The following is a 12,718-nucleotide window of genomic DNA, read 5'->3' on the forward strand; positions in this document are numbered from 1 at the left end:
GAGGCTGGAGAAAAGGCAGCGCCGGGCGCCCGGCCTCCTTCCTCCTCCACCAATCACCGGCTGCCGCGCTCGGCCAATCGCATGCGGCTGTTCCGCGGGCGCCGCCGCCTCCCCGCCGGCCGGCGCATCGTTCCCTAACCGTCTGCGGAGGCTCCCGGCTCTAATGACCTAAATGTCAACTCTGTGTTGCAACTTGGCTGACGAGAGGTTCTCTTTACAAATTTGAGAAAACAGCCAAAAGGAAGTTCTATGTTTGCCAAGGCCCATACTTGGAAATCCCTGCATTGGCTCCGTTCTGAAAACGTGAGGCAGAAGTCAGGGTTGGGGACCTCTCCAATCCAGCAACTGAGTTTAGCAACTGACCTCCTTGTTGCTCAAACTAGGGTGCGCCTTCTTTTCCTCACACTTGGCCTCTCAGAAACAGACACAGTTGACGTGAAACACCTTTTTCCTTGACAGTGATGACATATCCTTCTTGCGTCTCCTTCTCTGGCATTCTTTTGCCATTTCCTGCTGCCTCCGCCACCACTGCCAAACCGTTAAATGTTAAGCTAAGGGCCCGGACCTTGGTCTGCTTCCCTTCAAACTGTCCCGCGGTGGCCTCACCCTAGCTTCAATTGCTTTCTAGATATGGCCTCCCCTATGTATCCTGTCCACAAGTCTCCTTTGCGCTAGCCCCGCACCATGTACAGTCTCCCAGTTGACTTTCCACTAGGATGTACCACAAGCTCTGCAAACTCATGTTCAGAACCGAACTCACCATCTTTCTCCTCAAGCCTGCTCTTTTTTCCAGAGATAGCACATGCCAGAAATCTGCAAGTCGTTTTTGACTTTTTCTTCTTCCTCACCCCTCATACCTCATCCTCAGGCCTTGTTGATTCTTCCTCCTAAATAATTCTCTAATCTCATTCACTTCTCTCATCTCTTCTGCCACCCTTCTCATTTTTCATTTGACTCCATTCTCCATACAGCAGAGGTTTGAGTGATGTTTTTTTTTTTTTTTTTTTTTTTAAATTGCAACGCAGGGCATGTCATTTGTGAACCTGAAAATCCTATGATGGCTTTTCTTTGCCCTTCTAATAAATCTAAATTTCTTAATATAGTCTGTAAAGCCCTGGTTTCTCTATCACTTTCTCTGACTCTGGCTTCCCTTTGCTTACTTCAGCCTTTTTGCTCTTCAAATAAGCCATGCTCTTCCTCCCCCCACCCCCCAAAAGAGGACCTTTCCCATCAAAAAAGGATTGCAGGGCCTTCTCACCAGCAGGTCTCTGTATTTGGAAAGCCCCTTGAGCCAAGTCCTTCCCTCCCCCAATTTCTTTGCTGGCTAAGTCATATTTCAGGTTTCAGCTTAAAATCTCAGTTTAAATGTCACTTCCCAGGGAAGGCATCACTGAGGCCAGACTAGAGTAGGTTTCCCCAGATGGTGTGCCCATAAAACCAATTGGTTCCTTCAAGTGCTAAAGACTTGAATTAAGCCTTGACAAATAAGGCAACTTTGGGTAGAAGAGGTTGTCTTCTCCTTCAGGATTTAAGTAATTCATCAGGAATTTGCATATCAGTGTCTATTATAGTATTTTACTATTCCCACATCTATAATACTTTGTTTTATGCAACCAATATGTTCCAAGGCTCTTTGTGTAAGTTGAAAATCACACATAATAGCTAAACCTGTTATTTAATAAGTATTTCTTATATGAACATACCTATCACACACTTTCCAAATAAGGCAAATAAACATTCTAGTAACAATGAACAAAATTGATCATAGAAATAATTTTTAAAAATTTTAATTCTCTCCTTCTCTGCCTTTATTTATTTATTTATTTTTTGATTGCCAATTGCATATAACTGAATTTGTGTATCTTGAGCTTGTGTAAAATGAGGTCCTATTGTACTCCATCTTCTTGTCACACCTGCACCCTCACAAAACCAGTACTGAACTGGTGATAGCAATGTTCTTGGTATCGAAGTAGTGGTGAACCAGTCATCTATACAGAAAGATTCCAGGTTCCAAAAAGGGCTGCAGACAATCAGAAAACCCCTTCACATCCTGCTCACCTATATTTAGGGCCCAGGCAATGTTTTATTGTTCTCTGAGAAAAGCTGACCCTGGGATGGGTTGATAACTTGTTAAAAAATGTTTTCTGGTACTATTAAACTTACACAGAGAATACCTTCAGTGTTGGTGTGGGAATTAAACTACCTTAACATCTGCAAATTGGACATGTCTCTTTGGCTTTCCACATCCTGATTGTCTTTGAGTTCTATGGATGCTTCCCTCCCTATGTCTTTGTCTTTCTTTGTTTTACTGTCATTAGCAATATCCTACTATAAACCCTCATCATTTTAGAACTGGAATGCTATGATAGACTCTAGGTACACTACCTTCTTCCTGCCTTTTTCTCCTCAAGTATATATTTGCCAAACATTGATAAAGTTATTTGGTATAAAAACCCTTAATAACTCTTTACTGCCTTTATGATAAATTCATACTTTGTCTACTAGTTTGGATCCTCCTGAAAATGTCCCTACCTTTCTTTCCCACCTGTCTCCCATTGTCCCTGTATCCAGCTGAACTCATCTATCTCCTTCCCTCCCCTAATGTTTTTAGTATTCTCATTTCTGCCCCTTTGCATACTATTTCTCTCAAATGGCAAGTCTTACCCCTTACCCTTTTCACTTGTCAAAATCCTATCCAACTCTTAAGACTCAGCCCAAATCCTATATTCCCTCCTAGAACCACCTCAACCTGTGGTGATTGTTCTGGTCTCTGAAATAATATATGTGAGTGTCTACTTATTTCGACAAACACCACACACTCTCTTATGTTATGTTTTTTGAAATGTCAAAGTCTTATCTCTCCAAGACTGTAAGTTCCTGGAGGGAAAACTGCATGTCTCTTTGAATGTGACCAACATATTGACTGCTTAAAAATCAACCAACAAACCAAACAAAAAAACCCAAAGCTGGAAATCTGGAAATTGACAGACCCAAATGCATGATGGCCCCCTTAGAACAGTCAGCTTGGAAAGCTATATCTCTATATCAACAATATCAAATTTGTGGAAGACACAAATCTGGAAAAATAGCTAATCCAATGTGTGGTAGATTGTATTAATTTTTAAATTTCATCTTTCTCTCTCCCTTGCCGTGGCTCCTGAGGGTGGAGTGTGCTTCCCTGTGTGCTGCCTCTGGCTTTGGCTGGGTGACCTGCTCTGGTTAATGGGATGTGAGTAGATATGGTGCACACCCAACTGACCAGAGGCTTTTCATGTTCCAAGTGATTGACTTGTCCTCATGTGCTCCTCCCCTGCACCAGGAGATGGCAGGATTCAGGTAGCTACTGCGCCTTCAGCCTGGGTCCTGGAAGAAGAGATGTGTAGAGCAGACCAAACCTGCTGCCAGATTGGGACTCCACAGCCCACCCCCAGAACCATGAGTGAGATGTGTTCATTGCTCTTGTAAGTCATTTAGATTTGGAGATTGTTTATTGCCACTGAAATTGCTGACTAATACATGGATGACATAGTCAAAATTCCAAATTATCTTAACAGGCTAGAATGCTGCTGGGCTGAAACCAGTTGGACAAAATTTAATGCAATAAATGTAAAGTCCTGCATATACATTAAACAATTGAAACAGCAATGAATGACAGGGCACTCTTTGCTGCCATAATACAGCCTCAGAATCCTTCTCAACACTCCATCCAGTCAGTCACTAGCAATTGGTCAGAGATAGCACCTGTAATAAAATACTATTTGCTATCCCTGAATTGGTGTACATTCAGAGGAGAGTCAAAGACAGTCAGGGGTCTAGAAACCACATCTTGTGATGGGTGATATGAGTTACTGGAGTAACTTATAAATTTACATGATGTTATAGTTGAAAGACTTTCAGAAACTGACCCAGACATCCCCTTTAGAGGAAATTTAAGTTTTTGCTTGGAGAGGGGAAGACAGTGTCACTACTATTCTTCATTCACTCCTTCTTTTATTCCCCAATCACCCAGTTGTATTTATTTAATTAGTTATACCTGCCTTATTCTGCAAAGCATTTAAACACTTTAAAACAAAAATATTTACAATAACTAGAAATTTAAAGCGTACAATGCAGCCTACAAGGTGCAACATAATTGTCTCTGTGTTTCCAGTTAACCAAGGCAAAAAGTAGATATCGTCTACCCAATTCTCATTATAAGAAATGAGGAAGGATTTTGTGGAGGATTGTCTTCAATAATGGCCACAATATTCTTCTCCCTGTGTCCACACCCTTTGCAATGTGACTCTGTAGCTCCTCCCAGCACAAGATAAGGACTCTGTCCCCATCTCTTGAATTTGGTCTGGCTTGCAACTTGCTTTGACGGTATGTTGCAGCAGATGTGACATTGTGTCATTCTGTGTCACATGCTCTGCTTGCTCCTGGAACCCTGCCCGGCCTCCATGAGAACAAGCCAGGCCAGCCTGTGGGAGGATGAGAGACCAGCAAACCACTGCTGAGTCAGATTGGTCATCTGAGCTGAGGCCTCAGACATGTGAGAGAATCAGGTAGGATCAAATGGGCCTGTCTGACCCAGAGGACCAGAACCGCCCAGCCTACCTTAGGCTCAAGAACAATGACAAATGGCTGTTGTTTATAGAGTTCAGGGTAGTTTGGTTTGTTATGCACCAATAGAACACTGACACAGATATCATGGCAGGGGGTGGGTGGGTGGGGTGGGAGCTGGGGGTTTGAGGGTTATTGGATGGGGTAGGGGAGATGCAAAGCATCTTACTACTGAATTCTAAAACAAAATTTCTCAAGTGTACAGGCCCTTGCCCTCCCCTCAGCACGAGTATTTTCCCAGGGGTCTCTCATCCCCAAGTAGTATCCTATCCTGTGTGTCCTTGCCACATCCCCATGGAAAATTTATTAGCTCTATGCTCTTTCTTTAAGGCCTTCATCCATTTCAAAACAGTAGCTAAAAAATCTGATGAACAAATCCATAGCAATATGTTTAGATACTTTCCCTCACCTCCCAGCTACCATACTGCATTTTAGCCATATGTTTCTGATGTTGGTTGTAATGTGGTAACCCAAATATCTAATATCAGGAATTTCTAAAAATGTGTCAGTGCTTCCTTACCTTTTCTCCTTTCCAGTTGTTAGCCCTGCTACTTTGTAACCCTGAGAATGTCACTTAATTAGCATAAACCCAATTTGTTAACTTAATCTTAATGCACTGATACAGAAGGTTTCTAAAATTCCTTCCAGTTCTCTGGATTTGGATTTTGTACAGTCACTTGCTGTCTTGGTGTTTGTATTTTCTTTCCAGAAGCCACAGGAGTCCTCATACATAGCAGAAAATAGGTGCACATCAGGGCTTGAACAGAATTACAATATCTACTTGACCTGATAGACAGGGAAGCTGGGAGTACTTTGGGGAAAACCACCAAATGCAAGCAAACCACGTTCTTTTCATTAACTGAAAACGGCCACATCCACCAGAATTCTTTTGAAAGCTATAATGTAAAGAACACAATCCTTTATTATAAGTTTTTACAGTATTCTTGGACTTACAGAAATCTACTATAAAGATTTGGGGGAAAGATTTATGCACAGTTATTCACTGCAGCTTTATTTATAATGGTGAAAAAGCAGAAATAACCTACTTTCCAACAGCCAGATTAAAGCATAATTCTTATGATAGAATATCAAAGTCATGCTTTCAAAGACGTTCTTAACATTGGAAAATATGTAAGAAATTAAGTGAAAATGCACAACAGAAAGCCTAGATAGTATTATCCTATGTATGTATGTCCTATATCTTATATATATATCCTAGTATTACTCTATATTATATATATATCCTATATCTTTTATGTATCTATCTATATATATCCTATATCCTATATTTTAAAAAAATTCTTGTTTCCATTTGAGAACAAGCACTCAGGCAGCGAGACAGAGAGAACCCAAAAATGTTAATGTTTTAGGGTGGTGGATTACTTCTTTATAATTTTCTTTCTTTTTCAATGAGAACTATTATATTTGTAGTTAAAAAACACCACCACCACCACCACCAAAAACCTCATGCACACTTTTTGAAGTCCGTTCTCTTGGGAACCCGGGAAAGCAACCCTATGCATTCCAGGACTGGAGCACTTAGGAAGGTACTGGTTGCGAGGCGGCTGTGGGAAGGTTTCCAAAACAGGCAGCCCGGCGCGCGGAGGGAGGGACGCCGCTGCTCGGAAGAGCCGGCCCACGTGCTTTCGGGGAAATCGCTCCGGAGCGAGAAGGAGTAGGATTGAGAGGAAACCGAAAAGCGAAAGTCAGAGTCTGAGGGAGCAGTACGCAGGCGCGGGACCGGGGATTTTTCCGGCTTGTTTCGCGTCCCTCCTGTGGTTCCCTCTGGCTGGGCCTGACAGGCACGTGCGCCGTGGGGCGGCCAGGATCTGCTGGTGGCCCTCCTTGCTGAGCAGTAGTCGGAGAAAGGCGGCGCCCCATGCGAGGGTGTTAGCCCTGAACAGGACCAAAGACGGTGGGGTGCTTTAAAGGGAGGGAGGGGAATATTTCCTTTAGCCTGGAAACGTCCCTTTTTCTCCCTCACTTCTGTAGCTACACATTCTGCAGACGTGCTCAAATCTTGCCGAGCTTTTGAGCTCTGACTCATCCAGCTTGGGCGGCTGTCCTGAAACCAGGGATATGGGGGTGGGCCTGGGGCCGACCATGGCTGACCCTTCGTCTGTGCCCTTTGCTATATCTGCGAGGGAGGTTTCTTTTCTCTCCTGGAGACTTCTCGTCCCCTCACTTCCCAGTTCTGATGATTATACCAGAAGCGATGTGGGAGAAGTATAATGGAAGGAATAGCTAAGTCACTGGACGAGGATTTCGAAAGTTTGGCAAGCCCTGGCAAAGTCGTTTTGCCCTGTCAGCTGGCAGTGTGAATTATTGAATGGTTCTGGAAGACAATGGACCCGGGTGTCTCCCAGCTCTGGTAAACTACTCTTAAGGGACTCTGTATACATAAGGTGAACTAGGGACCAACCTAGGGCCTCTAGTGTGCAGGGGATTTACCTTCCTGGGCCACATCCTCCAGCCTCTTGTGAGAATGGGCAGTAGCCCCTCATCCCATCACTGCATACAGACACTGCCCTCCTAATGCAGTTTACACAAGTCTCACGCAAGTGGATGTTTGTTTTCATTAGAAAGAGAGGACAGGACAGGTTACATAATCTGCAGGACCCACTGCAAAATAAAAACTTGTTCAAAAGTTATTAAGCGTTTCAAGACTGTGTCAGCCCTTCTGAGTGCCAGGCTCTGTGTGATGGTGCAGGTTGTGTGCCCCTGATTCCCACTCTGCGAAGGGAATTTAGGGACATTTCTTCTGTAGAAACCTTAGTAGATGTTTCCTTAAAACAAGTGAACACTTAAATATAAAACAGAAACAAATGTTATAACCCCAGCCCCCTGTTCAAAAGCCTTTACTGGCTTCCTATAGCATATAGAACAAAATCCAAAGCCCTTTGTTTTCCCCATAAAGCCCTACATGATTTGCTCTTGCCTACCTCTCTTACATTCTTATTCCTCTCTGCCCCTACTTCATGAGGCCTCCTCCCCTTGACTCCTCATCCTCAAATGCCCCAAGCTTTTACCTGCCTCAGTCCTTCCTGTGTAATTTTCTTTTGAAATACTGTTCCCTTGCCTCTTTTCATGGGCTGATTCCTTCTCATTCTTTTGAGCAAGGCTCAAATGTGACCTTCTCAGAAACACCTTCACTGACCACCACTTCCAGTTTCTCTTGATCACATATTTGCTTGTCCATTTTCATCTCTCATGATCAGACTGTAAGTTCACAGCAAGGGACCTTGTGCTGATAGAATTTTTCTCCTCATCGATTCCATGAGAGGACTAAAGCAAATGTACCTAATCAATTAACTTCTCTCTTAAATGTCTGGAATATACAATCCTTGGGAAATTGAGAAAATAGTCAAACAAATCACTGGGTTCTGTGGATTAAATGAGGAGCCCTGATTGAGAAAGGTAAAGCCTGGTACATAGTAAGCCTCAAAAATATTTTTTGGATAAATTAATAATTGCACATCACTGACCAACATTGGAATCAGAAATCACAGGTTATTCAACCACTAAGACCTTAGCACTGGCCCTAGACCTATTGAACCAGCTTTGAGGTGGAGGAAGGTAAAGAACATGTGTATCCTGCAAAACTTCCCTAGAGGACTTTAACCCCTTCACACCCCTTCCAACCTCTCTCTGCTTTAGAACGTCTTGTCTGAATGACCTCTAGGGTTCTTTCCATCTGCAGCAGTTTGTGAGTCATCTAAATGGATGACTGTAAGACTAATGTAACAAGAGTATTGCATAGGACTTTTTCCAGGATCAAGGAGTAGTAATGGCCCTGAGTTAAATAAAAGGTGCATTAATGGGAAATTTCAGGAACATTTGGTTCATCTGTGGGTAGGCAGATGTTTGGGATGTCAGGCACACATGAGAAAATAACTAAATCAAAGGGAAGTTAGTATAATTCTAGAGCATTTCTATCGAGCTTGGAAGTTAAGGGTGAGGAGGTGAAATAAAGGGGCAGTCCTATGTTGTGTGTCCAAAAGTAAGCTTCTTTTGATTAATTGGATAAAAATATAATATTGGGAACTGTTGCATGATTTGAGTTTGAAGGCATTATAATGGAAATTCTTGCTTAGTCTTGCCTGCAGATCCAGGAGCAAAGGAAGGGAAAGAACTAACTATTTGCTGTTCTCTATGTGTTCAAACACAAAATCACGAACAAATACTATGCTAGATTCTAAGAATATAATTGTGAACAACGCCATCTTGGTCCTTGTACATACAAAGCTTGCTTAGAGCCAAATGAGGAAGACAGATGATATACACTTACCAGGAAGGTGATTAACACTTTACTGGGGCTCTGGAGGATGTTACAGAGAAGGCATGACACATATATGTGTGGAGGATAGGGTGGATGTGGCTGGAAGGTTTTCCAGAGCTTGTAGGTTGTGTGACAGTTATCTAGGTGGGGGTAGATGGGATGGGTTGGAGAACTGAGAGGATACAGCCAAGGGAGATAAGAGTGTACGTCATCAAAGAACTGAAAGGAGTTCTGTCTTGTGTTTGTTTTGGAGAATAAGAAGCCATTGGGGAGGACTGATAAGAGATGAAGGGACTAAAGAATATATGATTTTGGAAAGATCTGTTGAGAATTATGGTCTTTATCTAGAGCTTGGATTCTTAACTATTTTATGTGTCATGGAACCCTCAGGCAGTCTGATGAAACCCATGGACTCCCCAGAATAATGGTTTTAGTTGAATCCAATACATTCATAAGGTTAAACAGAAAACCAATTCTATTGAAGTACAGATATCAAAATATTAATGATTGTGATATATGTGCTTCTTTATTCATATCATTAAATAACAAAGTCTAGCAATAGGTCTGATTAATGTAATTTCAAAGTTGTGCTGCACATAAACAATATTTTGAAATAACGGCAACAACTGTAATGTGATATAAACGTAATTTCAGTTGGTTTGGGTTGTGGTTTGTTGCTGTTATTCATAACTGAAGGAAAGTCTAAATTTCATTTAGAAGTTAATGGGCATTAAACGGTAACTTTTGCCGTACACATTCTTGAACACCCTGAATTCTGCCCATACCCTTCAGGTAAGAACTCGTAATCATCATGAGTTATTCAAATATTTTAAGCAGGGAGTGCTCTGATCTGACTTTAAAGTGAGCCCTCTGTCTACATACATAGCTTCGTGGAATTACCATTGTATTTACTGTCGGGATGTTGCAGAGACTGTCCTTTGCCATGTTATCTGTGTCCTCCTGGAGAGGACTGTTAGAAATATTCCGTGTCTTACGGTGGTGATTACACAACTGTATGGGTTTGTCAGAATTCATAAACCAATACAACTTCAATAAGCCTGACTTAAAAATATGTGATCAAATGAATAAATGGTCATGGAAGTTGTGAAAAACTCTTCTCTACACTGTGTCAGAAATTGGAGCTTTGAGCATGAGGGCTGGTTTGCTAGGTCTGCAGTGTACAATTATCTACTGCTGGAGTAGTGTTAAGATGGTTTGATCCTAATTCTGTACCTTTTCCAGCAGTGGGTGCATGGGCCTCCTGATGCATGTGAGATAAAGAGAAATTTCTTGGTTTTGTCAGAGGTATACTCATTCTTTAAGGTTCTTTGGGGCTTTCCTTGCTACCTTAGACTTGGAAGAAATTCACCAGCCAGCTGCCCTCTTCTGGCATTTACACCACATAAATAAGGGCTTTCATATTCAGTACAATTGACCAAAGTGATGGTTTATATTACATTACATTAATACATCAGAATATTTTTATTTTCAGAAGCTATGTGTATTATAAATTTAAAATAAGCCCAATATTTTTGTCAATAAATGAATTCCAGCAAAAACATGATATCTCTTAGGTTGCCTAAATAGAGTCTGCAATCAGATAACTAAAAACAAGAGTTTGATGTATGTTTCAAGCATTTTGCTTTGTAAAGGGTTTAGCAAAATGGACATCTATGATTGGCCTGGGATGGGTGAGGGGAAAAGTAAAATATAATTGATTTTTAAAAAACATTATTTTATTTCTATTAAATGTTGCTTATTCACTGACAGTTGGCAGAAAAAATATTCTGGGGCAAAATTTGGTTGAAATGTGGTTTAAATTTCCTTCCCATTGCATTTCTGTCTCATGTGGCACAAGTTATACTGGACAAGACAGGTATCCCCAGGAATCCTCTGACAAAATTCCATTAGCCCACAAAGACGATTTCTGGAGTATAAAACTCACATTCTTGGAAATAATTTTACACTGGGTCAAGAATTTGATTTTTATTTTCTGAATCTAAACAGAAATATCCACTTACCAAACTCTTACAATTTGGCCTCTAACTCTATTACAGAGAGCAAACTACAGACATCCCTCTGTTTTCTGCCTCCAGATAACAATGATGGTTGTGATCACATATGAAATCTTGATGTTCTGCTACTAGGTTCTATATTGACAAACTTGTAAAACTTCAGCTGAGTAATGAGTCCAGCCTACTTTTAATAAATTCCAGGGGGGAAAAAAGCTTTTACAACCTTCTTTGGTATCAAAATCCAATTGTTCATGGATTAATTTAGGTGATGAATGTACAACTATGTAATGGTACTGTGAACAATCGAATGTACGATTTGTTTTGTATGACTGCATGGTATGTGAATATATCTCAATAAAATGAAGATAAAAAAACTGAATAAAAAAAAAACAGGGGCAAGACAAAAATTTTGAAAGATCCAACTCTGTTAAAACATGCTTAGCATAAGACTCTAAGGAAACATTCTAAAATATTAACAGTGATAATCTCTGGATGTGGAATAATGGATGATTTTTAAACCTACTTTTCTGTTCTGTGCAGTTCTGTACTATGCAATTCATGCTTTAAGTCTCAAAAAAATTAATAAAATATTGCAAAACTGAAAAAAAAATCCAATTGTTTGAGAGTACTTCCTGGTAGGCAATAACCTCTTTAAAGATAAAACTAATAATCACACCCAGTTTTAAATTATTTCCTCCAATTCTGCTGCTGATTGATATCTTTGCCTTGGGCAAATTTCAGAACACAGGGCTTGTGGAGGGAAGTAGAGACTGGGAGAATCCTCTAAGAGGATATCTGTGTGATCCATAAACAGGCAACATCACCCTAAGAGTACTGTCAAGTGCTTGTGAGGGAGTAAGGAAACTGGTCCTAGGGCAGGTGGAGTGTTTGCCCCTATAGGAAAAACCTAGGCTCCAGTAAGGCACGTGAAGGTGGGTATAAAGGACAAGACTGATAGGATGAAATCTAAGGGAGAGATTTTTATATTTTTAAAATATTGTTTTTTCTTTGAGCTCCTTTCCATGAAACATTAGCTTTAGCCTGTTCAGCTTGCCTGTGGGACAGAAGATGGGTGGAAGAAGTTGAAGAGAAGACTGCAGTCAGTGCGCGCCTTGGAAACCAGCCTCAGGTTCTCATGCAGCTTGTCATGGCCTCGGTAGCATGACTTCCTCACCAGGCCTAGGACATGGCACACATGGAGAGTTCCCCAGGTCTTGGGCATTGGAGGGTCCCACACCATTTGTGGTAGTTTGGAGCTGTTATGTACCCCAGAAAAGGCCATGTTCTTTTTTCTTTTTCCCATGCACTTTAATTTTTTTAAAAAGTGAAAGAAGAGGAAAAACTCTTACAAAGGGTAAGGTTTAGTGATGGGAGCAATGACTTCTCTAGTGGCTGCGGAACCAGTGACAACCGTTCCCTTCCTGCCAGACCGCCAGGGACCCCAGGCAAAGCCACCCCTAAGCTCTGTGACAACCTAAGGTGTCACCTTCTGGCATCCTAGGCTTGACTCTCAAGTTGAAGGTAGGCCGTGTTCCTTTAATCCATTCCTGTGGGTGCAGACCTATAATGGATGGGACCTTTATTTCCATTGAGATGTAGGTCCCATCCTTTTCACTGGAGTCCTTTATCAGAAGATAAAGGACAGAGAAACATCCAGAGAAGTTTGGAGAGAAGAAGCCCCCAGAAGACCTGTGAGACCAAGCCACTGAAGCCAGAAACTGAGCAATGAAACCTGGGAGCGAAGGACCAGCAGGTGCAGGCATGTGCCTTCCCCTGTGACAGAGGTGTCCCAGATGCCAGCAGCCTGTCTTCAGAGAAGGTA

General features: G+C 41.6%; 1 long non-coding RNA gene across 1 annotated transcript in view; it reads left to right on the forward strand.

The window, feature by feature from the left end:
• The first annotated feature begins 4,426 nt into the window (after positions 1 to 4,426).
• Positions 4,427 to 12,718, forward strand: part of LOC119544432 — a 28,518-nt gene continuing 20,226 nt past the window's right edge. The window contains exon 1 of the long non-coding RNA XR_005218837.1: positions 4,427 to 4,544. This is a non-coding gene — a long non-coding RNA (uncharacterized LOC119544432). The remainder of the gene's footprint in view (positions 4,545 to 12,718) is intronic.

Source organism: Choloepus didactylus, chromosome 9, assembly GCF_015220235.1.
Source record: "Choloepus didactylus isolate mChoDid1 chromosome 9, mChoDid1.pri, whole genome shotgun sequence".
Taxonomy (NCBI): Eukaryota; Metazoa; Chordata; class Mammalia; order Pilosa; family Megalonychidae; genus Choloepus; species Choloepus didactylus.